Here is a 21,331-nt window from a genome sequence, read left to right as displayed (position 1 = left end):
TGAACTTTGCATCAGGCGACCAATATCAGCACACACAACTAACACCTCAATCTCCAAAACTCTATTTCATATCTCTACCATATTCTCAACACAACTTGCATATCATACCGACACAACTCTTCTTCTCTTCTCTTCACTGAATTTCACCCACTTCCTTTTGCATTGTCTACATTTATTTTCCTACTCTCACAGTTGTACTCACCTTCAACAATAAATTAAATCATGTACGCATTCCTTATATAAAATATAGATTATCAAAGATTAAATGAAGTCATCTTGAAACAAAATATACCTTTCAGACCAAAAATACATGCGTTGATCCACTCTAGGAGAAAGAGGGAACCAAAATATATCTTCCAAAGATCAATTCACTAATCTGCAATCACCAGAACATAAAAAAATAATATATCAACATGCTACACATCCATATAATCAAATAATGATCAAAATATATTATGCTATGCAAATAAATCTAATTCAGGTCTCCACACACTAAAATAAGATCCATAACACATCAAACAATATTCCACAAAACATATTCAGACCCAAGGATAGGTATAGCATAGAATATCACAACCAACTATGAACAATGCCACAACATCCAAAGAACACAACAATATTTTCAGACCACAAAACTATCATATCTATGATACCAAAACTATATTCAAAGAATATAAAAATAACAAACAACATCAACAACAATTTCTAGACCTAAACACTTCCAGAACAACCAATAGAATAATTGCAACACCAATAGAGCAAGATATCTCTACACTGCAGAATTCTCGGATGGACACCAACCTAAAACAAGTTTCTCATCAATGAAAACCACAACAACACATACTTCTAATACTAGGTGACCTTTTCCAGGTGGATTAGGGTGTTAGGTGCCCTTGTCCCATCATATGGGCCCATTCTTAAATATGTCAATGTATTAGTACTTTCCAATTGGTTCATGATCCTAATATTTTAATAAGATTGTTGGTAGATAGCTTGATTTATAAAATACCTTGAGAACTGTATATAAATTAATCTTCCCTAATTTATTTTTATACTTAAAGTATCATACACATCCATCAAGTATCCTACATAATCACTCAAGAATTAAATCACTTCCTAGACCAAGTACTTATTTATATTTGAGCATTATGGAGTAGCAAGTTACATCAATCTTCATGCAAGCATGTTGTCATGATGGATTATTTTATTTCTTTTCATGTCATGTTTTAGCATTAATGATTGTTGGTCTTCCTTAGAGATAATTGCATCATTAATAGATTGTCAATTACAACAAGCTTGATGTGTAACTTTATTGTACTTCAAAGTTTTCCTTTATATCTACTTTCATTGAAGGGTTAATTCAAAACAAAGGCTTGACCTAGGCAACCCCTATAAACCCAAAAATAGTTTCTTCTCCCTTGTGTGTGTTGGTTATAGGATCATACGAGAAGGATTATGGATCTAAAAAGTATGAATGAGACGATTAGAACCAAATTTTGCAAAAGTAGAATACCCTCGATATTGTGGCTTAGATACACTATCTAACACTTTTCTAATGAAATTTTAGGGTGATATTTTGAGTGACATCTTGATCCCGACTCTATTACCGATATTTTCATCTAATATCTTTGGGACAAGTTCGCCTAGCTACATTGTCTAGAATTTGTGAGCCCAAATTTTAGACATGTGTTGTTCTCTAATTCTCATTTCTAAATATGTACTCAAAGTCTACATATCTTATTTGAAATTCACTATTTATGTTGATTACTCTTAATTTCTAATCATTAGCCCTAATTTTTATCATCAATTCAATTTCAATGAAACAAGAGAATGAAATTCAATTTATGCCTAGCCATTTCCAGTTAGTTTCAGGTTGAGCCTATTGGACTTTGTTCCTCTTAATGTAATTACTATGGTAAATGAGTTTGATTCCTAGGTTACTTGTGAATCCCCATTCCTAACATTTAAATAACTCTTGGTTATAATAATAGCATTCAACATATTTCTTTTCTCTTTATTGCCTATGACATTAGGTTTTTACAATAAGTTTTACAGTTTCTCTCAAAAAGAATAATTTTTTTTAATTAAAAAATTCACTTGATTATTGTTTAAACCTTTTTCTATTTATTTAACTTTGTTTCTGAAAATTATTTCCCAATAATAAGGCAAAGAGATATATGCGACAAGATAATTAATTTTTCTTACGAAGCCTACATGTCACCTACAATAGTTTACCAAGGCTTTTTGCATTATTACTATTATACAAGTCACCTACAATAACATTGATTGATAGGCTTCACTCCAAAGTCATCCTTCAATTTGGTTACCAATTAAAAAATATGTAGCATCTCAGTAATGTTAATTCTAAAATTCTACAGGTATCAATTATAAAGATGAAAACAAGTTTTATCTCACATTTTCCATGTGCATCTATATCATGGATCAATTATTTTCTTACAAGGTAATGTTTGATTTATTTAACTCATGTAAAGACCATGCAAATGTGTTGAAAATTATATATTATATTCATATATTCTTAAGATCTTTTAAATGTTTATGGAATATCAATGTAATGTTATTACTATCATAGTCTATATCAAGCATTCTATAACTTATTAAAATAAGTTAGGAAGGACCCCAACCCATTACAAATATAGCATAAACCATAAAAAACTAGAACTAGAGACAAACTAGTCACAAAGATAGTGAAATGGGTCAACCGACCAAACAAGTTACATCATATTTTAAATCTAGATTAGGGTTCCTAGATATAATGTCTCATTAGTTTCAGCCTAGATTTAAGTCTTGGGTTCCACTTTGCATCCTCTTTCTAGTTCTATACATCTCAGTTCATTTCTAAATCTAGATTTGTCTATTTATGCAATTTATTGTCAATTTTGCACAGTTAGCCAAGTTATTTGCATATATCTTATCCATTCAATCAAAGCACAAAAGATGACAATCAATCCATTGTTCTTAGATATCCCAAAGATTTAGAATTGGACTTATTTATTTTTTCCCAATATAATTCACAGATTTTTTACGGAATACCTTGTCTCAAGCTGTTGCTATTGAAGGCTTTAGATGATTTTGTGCACACCAATGTGGCAGGCATAAAACCATATTCCTTAATCATTCTCAACATCCTCCCAGCCTGTGCCTAGATGAGCACATCTAAAGAGGGTAAGGACATCCATCAAATGGATAAATGAAGGGTCAAAAAGAAGACTGTGACATTTGTAAAAGAGTTTCAAATCGATCTACATTGACATGTGTCATAATTGATATGTGGACAACAATAAGTAGGTAAGTGGCTAGGGTCGATTGCACATTCAATTGAATCTCAGCTCACTCAAGGGAATTGTCAAAAGCATCGAACCATATAACTGCAGAATATGTCATGTGAAGTTAGAATGCATGCCATCAAATTGCATAGAAACAAGAAGACATCGATAGTGAAGAATACAAAAAATGGAAGGTAAAAGACATCCCCCGAATTGAAGCCATCAAGTCACATTTTATGAAGGATTATAAATTTCAATTAATAAAAATGTTTGGTGGCTGTGAGTTTGATTCAGATAGGGAATAGTGGGTGGCTGCCAATAAGTTATATCGGCCCTTTAAAAAGATTAGGGCTGCACAAGAGGTAGGAGAATACTACAAACAAAGAATATAGTTTGATGGTTGCAACAGGAAATACAGAGTATAAAGTTGAGAGGTGAATGACAGATGCGGAATTGGCATTTAGTAAAGATAAAATTATTGTAGATGGAAATCCTATTATTATAATTTTCTATTGCAAGATTAATTTTGTTAATGAATTGAATAAACTTGAGATTGTTTGTTGCAGTCAACTAAGTGTATAATGGTTTTATGAAAATCAAAGAATCTTTGTTGTATGAATGTGAGTTTTAGTAGCAGGAAGATCTTTGTCTTGCGTTGGAACTGGGAAGCATATCTCTATGCCCTACTCTTTGTTTCCCTCCTCTCCTTGCATGTTTTACTCCCTTATGTACTTTCATAGCTCTTCTTTATTTCCAGCACTTCTTTTTATGTGTTTCACCTCTTTTATTAAAATCTATGTTGATTTATTTAGTATTCTATTCTCTTTTCATCTTCAAATTATATTTTTACTCTTTGTGCTCCTTCAAGTCTTTAAATTTTTCCTCTTCTATAATGCGTTAGCCCTCTTATCTTATTTCCCAATGGAACCTCACCTTGTTTTCCTGTCAATTTTCTTCACATGAGTTGTCCTTTTCTCTACTTATCTCTCCTTTGTTCCTTTAGGGAGAATCATCTCGTATGCATCAATCCTCCCACATTATGTTGTCTGTCGTCGTTGCATGACATCTTCCTTCACTCATGTTGCCTTCTTACCTTCCCTCTTTGTGTATCTTTTAAAATTTGAAACGAAACTTTTACTTTGTTCTCTCTTTAGTTGGAATACAACTAATGCTAGACCAAAAGATTGGTAAAGTTTCTAAATAAATTCCCTTATTAGCTTGACATTTTGACTTATATATGGATAATTTAAACACAAGTATATTCAAGTATTGGTTTCTAATAGTCCTTTGCACATGCCATTATGGTCGCCATCTGAATTCTCATATGTCAATGATGTTAGGTTGGACGTTCGGGAGCATAGCTTGTAAATAGAGTTGAGTGATTGAGCAACCCTTCTAGATTGAAAAAAAAAGTATATCGAACCCCATCACTATAACTACCTTAAATTATTTTATTCTTTCAACTCTCTAAGGACCTAGCTAGAATAAGCATCTTTCTCCTCCAACTTCTCTTCTCTACACTTCTCTTTTTCAATGTAGAATTAGCTCCACCATAATTTTGCCACCTCCACCACTTCCTTTGTTGTGAGAACTAGCTCAACTTAACTCATCCTCGTTTACCAACAATATCTTTCTATATTTTCCCTCTGTGTGGGATCATATCCATTGCATTCCATCCACGTTCACCAATATAAATTTACACTCACATCATACAAATATTTCTCTCTTACAACATACCAATCTGCATTCAATATGTTTAAACATAAATCATCATTACATATATTATGGAAATCAATAGTTCCCATCGTCTCCCTTATACTCAAATACATCATTTCCTTCAATATCTCTGTGCCCTCCAAAGGACCAATCATTACTATAATTTACTCCTCTTCAGTACGATCTACTTGACTCTATGTTGTCTCCTTAGATTCTCTTTTATCACTCCTTTTTTTTCTAAAAGATTTTTATGATTCTTATCTCTTCTTTAAGAAAGAGATCATCCTCGTTCTAATTAATATCCACATCAAATTTATGACTCTCCAAGTCTAATTTCTCAGCTTTTTTTTTCTACCTCAATCTATGGGGTACTCTCATTAGATAATAACACTCCACAATGATAATTCACACTTCTCTTCTCTCATCTTTCCATAGTTTTCCGTTTTTATTTTCTCTAGTCCTTATACTATCCTCTTTCAAGGGATTTTCCTCTTCTCAAATCTTTCTCTAAATAGTCTCTTATTCGTTTCAATCTCTATGTATTGATTACTTTCCAATATGTCTAACTTGTCTCGGATCTTTTTCAATTCTTCACATAAATTCCAAAGCTTTATGTTACCCTCTTTTGATCAATATCTTCATGAAATAGAATTATTATAGATTGCTTCATGACCTAGTTCATCCTCCCTTTCAAACTCTTCTTCTTCTTCTTTGACAGTTCCCTTAGCGACTCTCATGTCACACAATAGCATAAGGACTTTACCTACAACAAAACTCGCAGTTTCTTATCCTCTATGCAACAAAAGGTTTATAAAAGCACCATCTCTGTCTTGCGCACCTTCTACCCAACCTTATCGTCTGTTAGAGGATAACAAATTCACACACACTTTATTATTATCTGATTTGATGATGTTCGTACATTATATTTTCCAACTACTTCTTTCTTCTATATTATTATAGAGCTCTACAATCTTCTCCATACTAGTGATCTTCTTACTTTGATACCATTTGGTGTAGTAGAATTAGAAATAAGCCCAATTTCCCAGTCTTACTTAACAAAAGCTTTTTCTTAAACTAAAACAACAGAAATTAAAATCAACAAAATACCAAACTATGAGACATTAAATCAGCTTATATTTTCAAACTAGATTCATACTTTATTCTATTAAAGTCAAGAGTTCACAAATAAAGTTACAGATTTTTATCTTTGTTTGTAGCCAATTTGAAATCAAATTAAACTTGACTGTATTTAAATGATTAAAATTTCATAAAATAAAATAAAACATTTTATCATCTCATAGTTAAAATATCAATATGAAAAATTCCCTCTATATCCATCAATCCATTCTAGAAGACAATGAAGTATCGCAAGTGGTCAAGCCATTGAAAAAGATTTACAAATTTAATTTCTGAGTGCACATAATATGTCCAACTTTACTTTCCTCTCATCCTGCAATGACTTGCTCATTTCTGCAAATTCCATGGCAACCTCTTTTGTTCGTTAAAAATTCTCCTTTCTTTACATCTTATCTTGCCTATTATCTTGTAGTCCATCATCTCTCCTTCTATTAAACATAAGAAAATAAATTTACTTCCATTTCATCACTACACAATCTGCTACTACTCTCTATTTCCCTCACCTCTTTGCTGCGTGGTTTCCTCCTCCTACTCTGCACATTGATCTCCTTTAGTTCTAGAAATTCTTCTTTTTATGTGCTTCACCTCTTGTATTACAGACTATGTTCATTTCTTTAGTCCTCTATTGTCTTTTAATCTTCGAATTGTATTTATAAACCTATGCACCCCTCCAAGTCTTTCATTTTGTCTTCTTCTATAATATGCTAGCCCATTTGTCTTCCCCAGTATAGTCTTACCTGTATTTTGCACTCTCTTTCTCCTTCATTTGAGTTTGATTTTTCTTTACTTATCTTTCCTCTATGCCTGTTAGGGAGAATCATCTCATATGCATCAATACTTCCATTACTGTGTGGCCTATTATTTAAATTTAATTTTATATGTTTTTCCCACACATGGACAAATAGTTGTGTATTAAAGCTATAATTTTGTTTAATGTATGAGTTGATTGTATGAGTTGAGGGAAAGTTTAGAGTTTCAAGGTATAGAGAATTCAATATATATTAGTAAATAATAATAATAATAATAATAATAAATTAGATTATTATTTGTATTTGTCAATTTATATGTATTCGAAAATGTTTTATGTTTTACTGCAATGAAAAATGAATTATAAAATTACTTCTCAACCTTCTCAAAACTTATCATTAATATTATTTATTAATAAAGACCATCTATAAATATAACTGACCAAAAAAGAAATCTTCTATAAATATGAAGTATAAAATGTAATGGAACTTATTACTAGATAAACTTATAATGATGCATTGTAAACATAAATTTAAATGAATAGTTATCAAGTATGAATATTATAATTGAACTTAGATTTTAATTAGAATCGTATTTTTTAAAATTTATTAATGCCTTTCATATTAATTTAGAATTGTAACTTGATAATCAAAAAAGATGCTATCACTTAAAGCAGAGTTGAAAAAGGTCATTTCAAGTTGTATTGTAATAGTTTATTATAATGTATTACCACTGTATTATTTAGGCAAGTGTAGTTTCATAGTTTGAATATATATTTTATCTTTATAGAAAATTTGACAAAAATTTGGCTTTAACTTTTAATGTGGGTTTGTATTATCATATGGATTTTGCCTAAATATTATAGTAACTATATATAATATTATATCACCATACAAATTTAAACAACAATGTTTCAACTGTAAAAAAACCTACTTCATTGAATATAAGTTACAATATTAATTCAACATGAAATCCCTTGACCAGATTCAGCAAATACAATGCTAACCCTAACATGGACCAAGCTTGAGTGAACCTTGGCAGATACTGCTTAAACAACATTCCTTAAAGAACCCTCAAGTCTCCATACAGAAGATCTCAATCCAAGATTTAAATTTTTTACTTCTGCGTAAGTCAAAATCTCCATGCCCATTTCAATGTTGTGTCCACAAACCTCATTGGAATACCGCATCTTGTGTATGCACAACACAAATACATTATGAAGTCATGATGCCATACTCCAACAAGTACCAAATTTTTGACAATTTCCTCTACTGCTCTAGGATTCCAACTATTACTGTATCTAAATAATACTTAAAAACAAAAAGTCACTTGATAGCTTTTCAATATTGCTCATGCATTTTCATGTTCTCTACTTTGGCATTTGCAGAAAAAATAAATCCTAATTGAACAATGGGCCAAATAAATGTTACAGTCGATACTGCAGTTCTTTCTAATTCCGTCCATGCTCTAAAAATTACTACTTACAATCATTTTCGAGATTTGGTTTCCGTGACACAGTGATTCTAAATACAGAATCAATAAAACTAAAAACTAACATAACTAAGTTCATGAGACATCAAATCAAAAGTAAAGTTAAACATGCATTTATCCATACCCTAAACCACTGCTTAGGCATTAGTTTAATAGAATTCATTACATTGTTATCTCACCCAATAACTATGCTATGAAGAGCAGGCTTCCTTATATAGGAATCTTCTAATATCAATATTCCAAGTTCTTATATAATATTATTTGATTAGTAAATATATTTTTAGTTGCATTGGTACTTAGAACGCCTCAATCGTGAATGATGGTAGTCATATGAATTTGATGATTCTCTCTTATGTTGTCATGCCTTTTTTTTCATTTTGGTATCTATTTTTTTATATCCTTTCTGATTATCCTTTGATCAAGGTGTACAAATGATTCATGTGTTTTGAATGAATTGTAACTATTTAAAATACAAATTATAAAACCTAGGTTTTGACAATGATCTAAATGAAAATTGAAAATTGAATCATAATTTTTATTATTATCTTACTACAATTACTTTTACTAAGATTTATTAATTTTAAATAATAATATGGATTCAAATCACAAACCTGTGGTCTTTGCATGACATAAACCATGAGTTGAACTAAACAATTTTAATTGTTTGTTATATCCATAAACGTGTTACAATTCAAGTATCTTATATGAAAACACAAGGTTGTAAAGTAACTAAAGTCCTTGCTTGAACAATCATTGTATTTAAAATTATTGATAGCGATCAATTTGAGATGCTATACAATTGGCATCATCTCATTGTCCCTAGCTACTGCTATTGTTGATACAATTTACACCTCTAAGCCATCATTTCACCATAATAACATGATTGAAACTTGAATACCATAATACCATAAACTATTACTAAATAACTAGGTAATATGATGCGCCCACTAGAAACATGCATTTTCTATTTTTAGCGGTTTAAATTGTGAGGTTTATTTATAAAGACAAGAAAAATTTAAATCAGCAATGTTTGAGTATTTAATTAAAAGTGTAAATTTTAAAGTATGTCCTTTATGGTAAGTCAATAGGACTAGAACAATCTTCCAGTGCTCAATGTAAATCTAGTATGCTCATTAGGACTAGAACAATCTTCCAGTTATCAAACTTGAGGGTGTACAAGGATAATCCTACACATCACTTATCCACCTCCTAACTTTTGAGAAACATTTCATGATGTCCTTGCACATGCAATGTAACCTAGTGTTAGATAATTCTAACATCTCTATAAGGTACATGATGTAATTGTATAATTAAATATAAAAATAATGATTGTGCTTTGTTTTAAGATTAAAAAATTAGCTATGGCATATCTTTAATAATAGATAAATTGATAATAAACACAAAAAATAATATATATAAATAAATAGTAATCTACATACAACTAGAATAATACCCAAATCCTACTCCTACTTAAAAGTTAAAAGTCATTTCCGCCTCTATATGATAGTTCGCATTAATGTTCTTGAAAGAAATTAGATGAATGTATTACTAGACAAATAACTAGGATAAAGTATTGGAGTTGAGAAAATACAACACCACAGGAGCCCAAATGATCTCTGCAAGCTGAAAAACCTGTTACAAGGAGAAGCAAGGAACGAAATCATAGAAGGAACAAAAACACAAGAAAAATATGCTCCAAAATATGAGAGCTCAATAATCTCCAAAAATGTATTGTCAATAATAATCCTTCTTACAAAGAAAGAATGAACTCAACCTTTAATAGGTCAAGAAACCCTAAAAGGGAAAACCTAGGTTTGCACATAATAATTAATAAAAGAATTAATTATTATGCACCTAAAGTTAGCTTAAGTGTAAAAGAGATAAAGGGAACTTAAATAACTAAACAAATATTGTTTAATTAATCAAGTAAATACCTGAATACTCTAACACCCCCCCTTAAGCTAGACTTAGGTAGAAGGTAAAACCTAGAACAACTACTGAAAGCAAGAAAGATGGGTCCCAGCAACAAGGCCTGATCAGGTACCCAAATACAATGAAATCTCTATGAACTGGAGAAATAGAGAAAACCGCATGGGAAAAAACTCTACTCCAAAAAGAGATGGAAAAGAACACCACTGAAGCATGAAGAACCTGCAAACTCTGTCGAAGAATAACTGCTGATCTGGAGAACCTCCACTGAAATAGAACATGACCAGGTAGAGAAGATTGTACTCTGTATGAGTGCCCTCAAATGACACTACTCGAATTAGATGGCAAACAAGGCAAACACTGATCTCGAAGATACAGATGGCATGAGAAACCAAAGCCTGAAGAGCTGATCAATCGAACCATAGAAGCATTAGAACCAATAGTACAAACCTCCCGATAATGTTGAAGAGGGAGAGGGACAGGAACACTGAAAAGAATAGCCAAGAAGAATGGCATGATGAAGAACCAGGAACATCAAAGGTGCTGAGAAAAGTGCATGTTGTCGTGGAAGGAACACTCACTTGACACACATCATGAGGTGAATGTCGTGGAAGGAACACTCACTGGACAAAGGAAGATGGAAAACAAGGCAAACATCAACCCCCTCATGGCACTTTATAAGTAGTGCATGTATAATAAGGCACAAGATATGCAAGATCTCAAGTAAACAATGCAAGATGACACTTTATCTCAGTGAGTTTGCATAAATACAAGCTACAATGATAAGAAGACTGGAAATACAAACGAGAACCAAAATAGAGACATCCAACCCAGAGAAGAGATCCCGAGACCTGAAATAACCAAGATATCTACCAGAGTGCTGAAAAGCAAAAAACCCGTTACAAGGAGAAGCAAAGAAGCAAATCACAAAAGGAACAAAAACAAAGGAAAAATATGCTCCAAAAGATGAGAGCTCAATAATCTTAAAAAATGTATTGTCAATAATAATCCTTCTTACAAGGAAAAAATGAACTCAACCTTTAATAGGTCAAGAAAATCTAAAAGGGAAGACCTAGGTTTGCACATAATAATTAATAAAAGAATTAATTATTATGCACCTAAAGTTAGCTTAAGTGCAAAATAGATAAAGGGAACTTAAATAATTAAACAAATTTTGTTTAATTAATCAAGTAAATACCCGAATACTCTAACATAAAGTTTATATCTTCAAAATAATATTAAAATATTATGGGAAAGGTGATGGATGGATGATGTTGTGGTATATTTAATAATGATATCTCGAGAAGAATAAATAGAAATGGAGTATTCAAACAATATATAAAATTTATTAGTTTGAAAACTAAGATTTGTATCTCCACAATTTAGCATGCGTATAAGATCTGCTTCGAATGTGTTTCTTTTGGTATTAGCTAGAGATGATTTATAATTATAGATTTGAAGAATGATAACAAAGGGTAGTTGTTGTGTTCTGCACAAAGAAATTGTATATTATTATTTTTTTTATCGATAAAAGGCCGAAGCCAAAGAATTTTATTGATTAAAAAATAGTTACAATTACAATTACACCTCCATTCAGTGTGGGCACCGGTAGGAAAGAATGGAGGAAAGAATACCTCCAGTCTAGCCCAGATTCTTTAAGGATCAGAAATAAAATAAAATTTAAGTTACAATAATGGGGGTGATAATGGTTCCTTTTCCAGGATAGTCTTGAAGAGGGCATGTGAGAATCCTTCCTATAAATTAGAGCAGCAACATGTCGATCCCTTGGGGTGACCCTTCTTCATGTAAGCAGCATCCCTATGTTTACCTGAAATAACAGGGTGAAGCAGGCCCTACCCCCTAAGCTGCACAAATACTCAAGATATTTCTTACTAGAGTGTTAGAAAAGGAAAAATGAACAGAGGTCAGCTTCCTCTAAAATTCACAATTGATCATACCTGCAAGATGGTCACCCTATTAACACAAAAACTCAAGATATTAGCCCCAAAATATTTCCAAAAAACATAAAGTATGGTCGTTGCCCAAGACCCCTCGAAGATTAATGGATAAGCTCAATATACAATCAAGAAGCAATCTCCCATAAATAATTCTGCATAGAGAGTGTGGTGGGCTACCATCCATCACAACATTTAGTTCATACAGACAGCCATCCATGCCCTAATTGTACGTCATGGGAAAGCTTAAGTGAAATGAAAAACTATTAAAGCGGCCCCAGTCCTAAAGAGCTAATACTGGAGATAACTAAGGAGAAAGTGAATTTGAATGAAAGATTATATATATTTGAGCCTATATATCTTTAAAAGCCTGAGTAAAAAGGTAGACATATATATATATATATATATATATATATATATATATATATATATATATACATATATATATATATATACATATATATATATATACATATATATATATATATACACATATATATATATGTATATATATATATATATATATATATATAAATATGGATATATAGATGTATGTCTATATATATTCATTATATATAAATCTATATTATGGTAATAAAAGGCATTTAAAGCCTGAAGTTCATAGCGAGATAGATGTAGCAAAGCATAAACATATTTATGAAACATCTTATCAAAGATCTCTAAGCTAAGTAAAACATCCAAATATCATTTTGATCTGATACTTTTGAAAACATAAAAAGGAGTTCCTCGAAGACAAAAAGAATACCACCACAAAAGATCAAGCTACACATGAGGAACCCAGGATGCAAAAACCTAGATGCTTGCCATCCAGAAGGAGCATCAACCCTTCTTGTCTGGCTTGTGAGGAGGCTTGGAGCTAGAGCTCTCTGGTTTTATTGTTGAAGGGCCTGCAAGGGAGCGAGGGATTGGCACATTATCCGAGATAATCATGATATTCTCTGCCTCTAGATAGTTAATCAACCATTTCTCACGAGGAGTTTTTTTGACTTGTAGAATCCATGAGAAGAAAAGGGAGTTTCTGCTTCTGACAGGGTGGTGGGCTTTGAAGGCCATAGGGTCATCAATCAACAGATTGGGGTAGCAGGAAACTAGGTAATTCATTCTGATAAGAATATCATAATCCAAAGTTTTGGGAGCCATAATTTACTCATCTATTTTGATAACCACCCTTTCTAAATTGCCTAGGATGTCTTTTATGAAGACCTTCTTGCATAGCTTCACCACAGTATCCCTATCTTCCGATCCTCATTCATGATGAAGTCCTTCCCTAGAAATTTTATTATAGCTCAAGAGATCAGAGGGTTATGTTGGGAAAGAATGCCCTCATTTTCTCTTCCTTGATCTCACCCACAAAGGCCATCTGGCGCTTCAACCCTAGAAGCCTGAGAGGGGTATCCATCGCAGCTCAACTGAGAAATGACAAGGAAGACCAGCTTCACATTCTAAATAGAACTTGCACTTTTAATGCTTCATAATAAGTCGCTTCATAATGAGTAGCTAGGTTGGTCAAAGATGAAGGATTATGGTGCAAGGAATGCGATCTTTGAGGATCATGGTAATAATTACCACCACCTTTAGCCATCAAGCTGGGGGCACTTCACCTATCAAATCACTGAGGGAGTCTCACCACGGCTTTGCAAAGGAGTCATCATGAAGATTTGATCAAGAAAGAGAGCTGACGTATGATGTCCAACCCAGGACATTTCATACGTCTATTGCGGCTGGCTAAATATAGAGGTTCTTTAGGAAAATGGAGAAGAGGATAGCTAGGGAAGTTTTAATCCTAGTAGAAAGTAGTATCTGCATGAATAGTAATACTTATATATCCATGACTACATATATCTGAGTTGCGAGATATGTAGGCACGTTTATATACCTATGCCTATTAATGTAAGGTAATGCCTCCTCCTAGTCTTAAAACTTATCCTTACTAAGCAACAAAACTGTATAAGGCTTGGTCGAAGAATGGCTAAATTTAGGAGTTCTCAAGTAATTAAGAATAAATGAGACCTGCGAGTATATATATATATATATATATATATATATATATCTACCAAGAGAATATTAATACATGCGAAGAGATTCACAGTTGATCATATAGTTATACTAGAGTATGAGAATGCCTATCTATCCAGAGTTAATTCTGGAAAAACCCCGAACTAAAAGAGTATGAGAATATATCTACATATATATAGGGATGTTTTTTTGTTTTTTGTTTTTTTTTTTTGTGTGTGTGCGTGTGTGTGTAAATACAGATATAAAGTTGTAGATGTTGATATATGTATATTTCAAGATGAATATCTATATATATAAATACCCAAATGTATCTATGCGAAAAAATTGTAAATTGAACCTCTAACCAAGCTTAAAGGATGGAGTGTCTATATGAGTGAGAATGAGAGAATATACTATGTATATATATGTATCCATATTTAATGTATATACATTTCAAAAGCATTTACCTACATGCATGAGTATATATATATATATATATATATATATATATATATATATATATATATATATATATATATATATATATATATATATATATATATATATATATATATGTATATATATATATATGTATATATATATATATATGTATATATATATATATATGTATATATATATATATATATATGTATATATATATATATATGTATATATATATATATGTGTGTGTGTGTGTGTGTGTGTGTGTGTGTGTGTGTGTTAAGGCGAGACTAGGATTAAAAGTTGATCAATAAAGGAATGGGAGGGAGAGACATGCTAACAAAATCTGGGTGAGAAAAACATAAGGAGAAGTGGTCTTAGGAGGGATCAGAGAGGAGTTTGATGCCATCCACTCCCATGTTGGCCAGCTCATCTGCTCTTTTGTTACCTTCCCTATAAATAGGATTGACTGTGAACCTATCAAAACCTTTGCATAAGTCAATAGCCTTTGACAGCAAAGTGTTTAGTCTCCAGTTAGGCATTCTTCCTTTCCTGAGAGTGTTGATAATTATAGTCGAATCCCCTTCAATATCCAAATTTTTAACTCTTAATTTCCTACACAGGTACAGACCCTCCACCAGGGCAAACAATTCCACCCAACTATTGTTTTTTATGCTTATAGGTGAAGCAAGGATAGCGATTTCTTTTCTTTCCCAATTATGAATAGAGCATCCTACACCTCCTTTCCCCGGATGGCCACAGGGTGCCCCATCAAAGTTTAACTTCACCCATCCTTCACCTGGGGGATGCCATCTGCATTCAGCTCTTGATTGAAGACTTTCAACAGGACCATCCCCTACAAAGGGAGGAAAAGATAAGCCCTGCCAATATTTTTTCATCTTTTCATCCCAGTAGGTTACTGAGGCATTCTTTATTATGCCAGATGAAAGCCGGTTGTTCATGAGCTCAGTGGTAGCAGACTCAATTCTATTGATGATTCTGTGAACCTCAAGTTTTTCATTTCTAAAGAGACGTTTGTTTCTTTCCTTCCAAAACTCCCACATTATGGAAGATGGGAGAGATATCCATAATCCTTCAAAGAGACAACCTCGCCTAAGGAGAGGCTAGGCTTTGAGCATCCTAGAGATGGTGTGGGGGAAGGCGGCAGACCACTCAAGTTTCTTAGTGAACCAGACCCAACATTGGTAAGCAAAAGGGCAATTGAGGAGGAGATGGTCGGTGTCTTCTTTAGCCGCCTCACAAAGAGGACATCTGTTGGGACCCTCATACCCCATTCTCCTAAATTTGTTCGCAATTAAGAGCTTGTTCTGAATCGCAAGCCAGAAGAAGATACCGGCCCTAGGTAGGTAGTATCTATCCCAACAAGTTTCAAAGGAAGCTCAGGCATAGGTCTAATATATGCTTTGGATATATGAGAGTACCCATCCTTGGAGTTATATTCCCCACTTAAGGAACCATCCCATACAAGCTTATCCTTAAGATGACCAAAGGCTATGTTCCTTGTCCTGAGAATTGCCATGAGTTTACTTTTATCCCCTAACAAAATATCTTTATTATCCCTCTCGATCCACTGCCATCTAGCCCCTTCCAATGAAGGGGAGATATAGTTTTTTAACAGGGGTCCTCTATGTGATTTAAAGAGGTTATGGGTGGCACCAAAGTCATAAATATTCTCAATTTCCTTATACCCACTCCATGACTCAAACCGAAAAAGAGATTTATCCTCGGACCCTAGGTTCCAAGTAAGTTTGTCTGAGATAATGCTCCTGCAATCAGGCAATAAATTCCATAAGCAGGACCCTCTGGGAGGGTTGATTTCTCTGAAGATTTGGATAGGATTCCCTCCATTAAGGTATTTATGGTGCAACAACCTTGCTCATTTGAGGTGGAGGTTTCTGAACATTTTTCAGACCAACTTGGTACCTAGGGCTCTTCCCTGATCACGGAGGTTTTTTAATGCCTGATCACAGAGAAATTGTATGTTATTAATGTCATAATATTATTAGCATTATTCATAGGTATATTTAATACTCGACGTAAATTTTAAGCTTAACCATGAGGATACTCATGAATGTGTGGAAAAATATTATTTAGTAAAAGGTATAGGGTGTGAATTAAAAAATAAATAGAAACGAGGATCAGGGATACACCATGTATTTAATAAAAACCTAGATTGTAGGTGAAATGTCAAACTAGATGAATACATCTTAAATTTGATTTTGTTTTTTATGCAAACTTTCCTACCTCTTAGGATTAGGTTCTATGGATGGGTTGAATAAATTTTTAAGTAGATCATCTCATGAATTTTGCTGTCTACTTCAGGCTTAAGAGTTTAAGCTTTGAAATTTATGAAAGTTTGCCGTCCTATTAATTTTTTTACTCATCATATTCAATTTACAAGAGTAAGTAAATATTTAAAAGATTATTTGTAAAATTTAAAAAAAATCAAATAACTGACAAGTGGTAGAAAAAGAGGCTAAGCTGGTGAGTGAATTTCTAGCCCCCCTACCTTTACCATCCACTCAAATTTGTAGCCCTAAAAATTAGGGGCTACTATTTTTCAAGAAAGGTTTCAATTAATCCTATAGAAAAAATAAATTTGACTTTATGAAATCCAAAATACCCCTTCATGGAACCCCAACCTTGCACATTGAAGATTAGTAGAAAATTAATAATCTAGTTCTCTTACATTTGTGTCATCACTCCCTCATGATGTTATGTCCATTTGTTATTCTATCTTTTGTATTCCTTTATTGTTTCATTCATACTTTTCTATGCTCTATTAAGAAGGCATCAATATTATGGATATAATATAATTAGTATACCAACATGGCTCTCTATGCTGATAAAATGATCAGCTGGAGAGGTGAGATGGATTTTCCTCATGAGGCACATGCTATCCTCATTTATGACAGAGTGCATGGAAAAGAGGGAGTGATAAGTGATGATTACAACGTACTTATCAATGAAAGTTTCCATAATGAATCAAAAGAGCAGTGCTTGAAGGGTGAACTAGCATTTAATGCAGATAAGACCCTGCATGCTTTCTAGGTGCTCATTTATTTTTCAAGGGTTTCTATGCTCTTCACTTTTCCTTTGTTTTTGCCATGTTATGCATTGTGAAGGGTGTGATAAATTATGTCATTGACACTATGGGAGGCAATAAGAAAATGATCGAGTCACTTACCTATGATGAATGAAAGAAGAAGCTAAAAGCATGGGCTATCTTGGAAACTACTAAAATGATGGGACCTATATGGAGCAAATTCTAGGCAAAAACCCTACCGTTACCAGATTATTCAAGAATAAATGGAAGGAGGGAAAAATTAGCATAGGCAAGAGAAAGGTGGAAATTGATGAAGGAATGATTGTTGAAGTTGCTAGGATGCAAATGGAGGGCGGAAAATTCTATAGGGATAGAAAGATTACAGAGGCTGCTATTAAGCGATTCCCGAAGGAAGACTCTGATAAAGCCAAATTGGTGAAATCTAGCAAGACCTACTACTCGCTGAAGGTGATTAAAAAGGTATGGAGATGGGTTATGTTTGTTGTGATGCAATATGTCACTCTTGATGGTAGATACTCCCGTGTTTATGGATATCATTTTGTGCTCTTGAATCACTTATGCCATAATGATATGGTATCAATTTCTTTCTACCTGCATAGTTCCTTAAAGACTAGTATAAAGTATTTTAGGGCTAACCCGGATAGCAATCCGCCCATGCATGAAGGGTTAATGTTTCTTTTATACAACCATGTCAAGGCCACCTCTTTTTAGTGCTCTATCACTGAGCTTTCGGACTTGGAAGAGGATTCTGAAAACTCAGATGACAGTGAAGATGAGGGGTCAGATACGGAGTTGGAAGATGATTTTAACAAGGATACCTCTGCTAAAGGAACCAGAAAGTGGAAGGATAAAGATATGGCTTCTGGGTCGGGCAAAAATACTATTGGTAAAGGGGTTAAAAGAAATAGGAATAAGGTGCAGGAGGAGGACAGTTGGTATGAAGAAGAAGATGAGGATGATGATGGTATGGAGACTGAAAATGAAAATGTTATGCCACCGCCCAAGAAGAAAACCAAGCGTAGTCATGTTATTACTGAAATCAGCCCAGAGAAGGAGGATGGTACCTCAAATACCTATTCTACTCCTTTAGACCCTAATAGATAAACTTTTAGTGTTGAGAAAGAAGGTAAGAAGGTGGTGGAAGGTGAAACTCTTCCTCCTAATGACAAAGTCACAGTTGCCAATGTGGAGACCCTAGAGAATAATGTTGTCTTTCCAGAATTCAACAAAGATAGTAGTGATTCTCTTATTTTTATGCTTCAACTGTGAAGAATGGGGTGATGGATTTTTGTAAGATTATAGAATGGGTCTACTCTAAGATTGAAATATTGAAGAATAAACATGAGGACTCTTCTAGGAAAGTGGACACTTTATCAGTCGTCGGGACAGGTAATCTCAGGTCCTTGCCTAATTATCTGAATTAATTAACAAAATTCGTCAATGATGTAGAGATTATTACTGAAGCTTATGGCTCTCAATTTAAGGTTGTGGAGGCTAGGTTCAATGAGCTGGAAAAGAGGGTTCTCATCCATGAGAATACCCTAAAGAAAATTGGAGAACAAAGCCAAAAAATTCTTAAAGCCTCAATTGATAACTTCACTGTGATGATTAGTAAACTGGAACAGATACAAATGGAAAAGAACATGATAGATATAATTCTGACCCTTGAGGGTGTGACTACTAGACATGGTAAAAGAACCCAGATGAGTACGAGGAAGATGCATCAACAAGCTAAGGAACTAGATGATCTTAAGAGTGTTGCTACCTCAATGGTTCGCTAGAGAAAGAAGAAGTGGAGCTTCTCAAGAATTTTTCTTAGTTCTGTTGTTTTCTTCTCGTGGTTGTCCTTTAGGTGTTAATGTGATGTCCTTTTGTCACTTTTGGTGCTCTTGCTAGCTTTTTGTTTCAACCAATAGTTTTTGTTTCTTATGTTCTATCTAGCTGGACCTTTAATGTTTTATCTATTTTCTAGCTTATTGTAAAAGGTTTTGAGGCCCCTTCAAAACCTTCTTTTCACTTAATAAAAAATATAATTAGTATAGCAAATTTTAAAGCTTTTTAAAATAATTAAATTTAACTTGATTAAAATATGAAAAAATTAAACATTTTTATTTCAGTTTTAAAAAAGAAAGATCAGATTCATTTTCTCCTTAAAAAATTACAAAGAAAATATAAAAAATAAAGATTCATTGAATGACAAATATAAGTCAAAGTGTTAAAACTATCCTTAACTATAAAATGTCTATTTTATTACAAGAAAAATATCTTTAAAATTCTTAAAGGAGAAGTGAATCTCACTAATAATTATTGTTTTATTAAACAATTATCATTTCAAATAAATTTCTCTATTATTTTTTTTAATAAAATAATTAATTGAATCTGTAGAAACTTTATTAATCATTAACAATCAAAGGGAATCAAGTACTCCAAATTAAGCTAAAATAATTTCAAAGAACATTTCATCTTCATTCTATTGGTCAGTTTTTAAACCCAAATACCATATGTTGCTTTCACGAGAAATTAGGCCCTACAGTCAATGAAACTCTGAATGCCAATATGGATTCAGCACAATTAGGGACATTGAGATGATGCCGAGTGTCTACAATCTCAAATTTATGGCCACCAAAAATCTCACATACACTTGCAAATCAAGCATAATTACAGTTACTCTACATATTTTGTTTGATATCAAATACTTCAATTGTAATTGATCAGAATAAAATTTAAAAATATTATTATATATTTTCTTAGTTTTTCTATATGTTAGTAAATGGAATTTTTGAAGGCCTTCGGGGCATTTTTAGCCCTTGAAAGTACTTTTCAAATCTTCTCCTACAACTCTTGGAGACCTTTCCAATGAGTTAAATGGCTCATAATTTCGAGTCCGATGTAGAAAGTTATGCCTAGTTAAAGTTAGGACAAATTTTATATAGTCTTTTTTGGAAAAATTACATAGTTTAGATTTTATTATGTAAATAAACCTGATATGACTGTTGATTTTTTGATTCTCAAGGAGTTGTTGGTGACCCTTGGAATCCCTTGGATTACTATATGTTAGATTTTTGAATTGAATTTAATACTTTTTGGCTTGCTTCAATTCTGTATTATCTTTTTCATCCACAACACTGCAGGTTCTCACTTAGGTGTTGTCATCTGAATCCATAATTCGGATCAGTGGTATCAAAGAAATTTTGCTCCTATAAGTCATATCACACGCGATCAACATATCAAAGATTGGGGTTGAAAACAAGGAATCCTTCAGACTACCTTCCTTTGAGACGCACACGATCGTAGATGGCTAAGTTGTAGACCGATGAAGACATTAAAGCATTGGTTGTAGATGCATTAACAAAACAATGAGAATAAGAGCAATTCAAGAAGATGTTGGAAATTCGTGGATCACCTATAAACCCACCATTCACAAGGTATACACCATTCAAGATGCAAGTTAATTTTGATATACCAACCTTTCAAGGAACGATTGATGCAGATGTCGTTGATGACTAGGTTTCAAAACTAGAAAGATA

Source organism: Cryptomeria japonica, chromosome 7 (assembly GCF_030272615.1).
Source record: "Cryptomeria japonica chromosome 7, Sugi_1.0, whole genome shotgun sequence".
Classification (NCBI taxonomy): domain Eukaryota; kingdom Viridiplantae; phylum Streptophyta; class Pinopsida; order Cupressales; family Cupressaceae; genus Cryptomeria; species Cryptomeria japonica.
Note: the sequence above shows the minus strand (reverse complement) of the source record.